The sequence below is a fragment of the Procambarus clarkii genome, unplaced genomic scaffold (genome assembly GCF_040958095.1).
Source record: "Procambarus clarkii isolate CNS0578487 unplaced genomic scaffold, FALCON_Pclarkii_2.0 HiC_scaffold_126, whole genome shotgun sequence".
In the NCBI taxonomy this organism is placed as follows: Eukaryota; Metazoa; Arthropoda; class Malacostraca; order Decapoda; family Cambaridae; genus Procambarus; species Procambarus clarkii.
Window position 1 is genome coordinate 1,446,787 of NW_027189159.1, and position 4,026 is coordinate 1,450,812.

A 4,026-nucleotide genomic window follows, 5' to 3' on the forward strand; every position below is an offset into this window, starting at 1 on the left:
AACCCAATCTAACCTAACCTAACTAACTCCTGGATACCTATTTACTGCTAGGTGAACAGAGGCATTCGGTCATAGGAAACACTACCAACAATTACAGCCCTATTTCTACAAACCTAGGCCTAAACCAACCTAACCTAATCTAACCTAACCTAACCTAACTAACTCCTGGATACCTATTTACTGCTAGGTGAACAGAGGAAATTCGGTGATAGGAAACGCTACCAACAATTAAAGCCCTATTTCTTTTTCTACAAACCTAGCCTATTTCTTAGCCAAAACTAACGTAACCTAATCTAACCTAACCTAAACTAACTAACTTTTGGATACTTACTTACTGCTAGGTGAACAGAGGCACTCGGTGATAGGAAACGCTACCAACAATTACAGCCCTATTTCAATTTCTACAAACCTAGCCTATTTCCTAGCCTAAACTAATCTAACTCAATCTAACCTAACTAACTCCTGGATACTTACTTACTACTAGGTGAACAGAGGCATTCGGTGATAGGAAACGTTACCAACAATTACAGCCCTTTTTCTATTTCTACAAACCTAGCCTATTTCCTAGCCAAAACAAATCTAACCTAACCTAACCTATCCTAACTAACTCCTACATACCTAATTACTGCTAGGTGAACAGAGGCATTCGGTGATAAGAATTGCTACCAACAGTTACAAACCTATTTTTATTTCTACAAACCTAGCCTATTTCCCAGCAATAACTAACCTAACCTAATCTAACCTAACCTAACTTAATTTAACCTAACCTAACCTTATCTAAACTAACCTAACTAACTAACTTCTGGATACCTATTTACTGCTAGGTGAATAGAGGCATTCGGTGATAGGAAACGCTACCTACAATTACTGCCCTATTTCTACAAACCTAGCCTATTTCCTAGCCAAAAATAACCTAACCTAACCCTCCAAACGTAGCTTATTTCCTAGCCTAAACTAACCTAACCTAACCAACTCCTGGATACCTATTTACTGATAGATGAACAGAGGCATTCGGTGATAGGCATTCGTTACCTAAAATTAAAGCTATTTTTTTCTCTTCATATTTTTATTGTTTTTAAATAAATTATAATTTATTTATACTTTATTCATTTTTTTATTTTTTTACCTATTGCTATTGCTACAAACGTTGCCTATTTCCTAGCCTAAACCAACCTAACCTAACCGAAATATATATATATATATATATATATATATATATATATATATATATATATATATATATATATATATATATATATATATATATATATATATATATATATATATATATATATATATATATCAATCAGTGGAATAATACAAATATTGCCTTACACAGTCAACTACAAAATAACCAACCTTAACTGTACCTTACCAACATACCCTAAACAACCCAACTTAACCAACCTAAGCGTACATATTATCTAAATTGCTTATTAAACCATACTTATGTTTGTTCTAACCTAAAATTCTAACCTCAAATTCTAATTCTAACCAACCTAACCAATCTTACCAACCAACCTAACCAACCTAATCAACCAACCTAAGCAACCTAACCTAACCAACCTAATCAACCAACCTAAGCAACCTAAGCAACCTAACCTAACCAACCAACCTAACCTAATTATCCCACCTAACCAACCAACCTAAGCAAACAACCCACCTAACCTAACCCACCTAACCAACCAAGCAAACCAACCAACCTAACCAACCTAGTCAACCAACCTAAGCTACCTAACCTAACCAACCAACAAAATCAACCAACCAAATCAACCAACCTAATCAACCAACCTAAGCAATCTAACCTAACCAACAAACCTAACCAACCAAACTAACCAACCTAACCTAACCAACCAGCCTAACTAACCAACCTAACCAACCAACCAGCCTAACCACCCAACCTAACCATCCTAACCAGCCAACCTAACCTACCTACCTAACCAACCAACCTAACCTAACCAACCAACCTAACCAACCAACCTAACCTAACCACCCAACCAACCTAACCAACCTAACCAACCAACCTAACCAACCAACCTAACCAACCTAACGAACCAACCTAACCAACCTACCAACTTAACCAACCAACCTAACCAACCAACCTAACCAACCTAACCTAACCAACCTAACCTAACCAACCTATTCTCGCTTCTTATTATCTGACACGAACCTTTGGTTCGTGTCAGAGTCCATGAGTGTCTGTGTGCGTGTCCGTGTACTCATGCGGTTTTGGGTCCAGGAAGCTATTTGTGTCGACCCAAATTGCCTCCCTTCTCCCCACCTGAAATCCAGGTGGATTGAAAGACCTCCTAGAGGTCAGTGGATCCAGGTATCCGTACGTGGGCCCCCGGACTTCAACCCTTCCATACATTCTAAGGGGTCAGTCAATCACTCTTCGGCTATCCAGAGAGTCTATCGAAACTGATGCTCCTACATGAGGGGACACACAGAGAAATCTGTGCCCTGTACTTGCAACTGTTCCGACAGGCTCGAATGCAGGTCTATCCAGATTAAGAATATGTTCTATCTGACTAGGCCACGCTGGAGTTGCCTTCAGGATCAAATTTTTCACTTGTATTTATATCTCATAGCAAGGTTAGTTAGTATCTTTTGATCAACAGTTGCAATGATTGATATGTGAAGTTGTTATCTTGTGTTGTCAGTTAGAAATACCTGACAGCTTTGTTTGATGAAGTTGCAGTCCTGACAGGCGGTTTTATGAATGAATGTTGGAGAATTTAGGCTAACTGACATGTGTGTGTGTGTGTGTGTGTTTAAAAGTATGTATTAATTAATAATTAGTGTGGTGTTTCCAAAAGAGTTTGTGATTGGTAAACAAGTAACCCAATATCTAATATGTGCTATTTTAGGCCTCGTTCTGCAAAATATATGTTTTACTACGAAAGGAAAATCCAGTTTGTGTTTTTCCTTGTTTTATTTCAAGAATAAATAGTACATGGGCGAAGGAACGAAAGTTTTAGCTGGTTAAATATAGCGTTGTGGCCGCAATTTTCTGTGTTGGGCAGGGGATGGGGATTGTGGGGTAATTGTGGGGGTGGTATGAGGGGTAGGGGTACGGCGGCCTCTATTGTATGGGGTGGAGAGTTTTGGTTTGGGAGGGGTCATTGGGGTATGGAGGGGTCCGGAGGAGCTACAGAGGGAAGTGTGGTTGAGGGGGGGGAGGGGAGGGAAAGGGATGGGGGATGGGTTGGCAGTTAGGTATTTAAATTTAATTTTGTAAGATAGGTTATATAGGGAGAGGTGTTGAGGAAGGAATAAGAAAAGTGTTTGGGACTGAGTTGAGTGTATTAGTTGTTGTGATTGATGTTAGCAGGAAGGTAGGTGGTTGATTTGTGTAGAGATTTGTTAATGAGATCATTTGGTTAATAATGTAGGAATTAAGGGTAAGTGATCACTGGAGATAGATATTCAACAGCATATTGAGTGGACAAGTTTTAGCAGGTAGGTAGGCCGGCCGGCAGAGAGAGACAATGGAATGAGAAATAGGTAGACGTTTTCTTCATGGATGGTAAACTATTATTAAAATGGCATGTACACATTTCCATGTGCGACATTCTTGTACACACACACACACACTGACCCACGGAGACTGCCCAAATATGTATACCATCAGCAGCAGTTGGTGTTCCCAGGCAGGACACCCATCCAAGTACTAACCAAAGTCAACGGTGCTTAACCTGACTGATGTATGGGACGAGACGCAGTGTTCTCAAGGTGATAGGTAGGTAATATGGCCGTTGCTATTGTATACAAGTAGTAACTAATCACATGTGAGTGAGTGAGACAAGATAATGGTAACTGCGGCGGGCGGGCAGGTAGGCGGAGGATACTCACACATAGCAGCCAATTCTCCATTAATGATAGCACTTATTGCAACTATTTAGTCAAATTAACCAACAACAAATGGACTACTACTAATTTTACTACTACTACTACTGTTGCTCCAAAATAGAAAAGGATGGGATGCCGCCGCTGCCACTGATCTCGCACAAGTTGCTGCTGCTG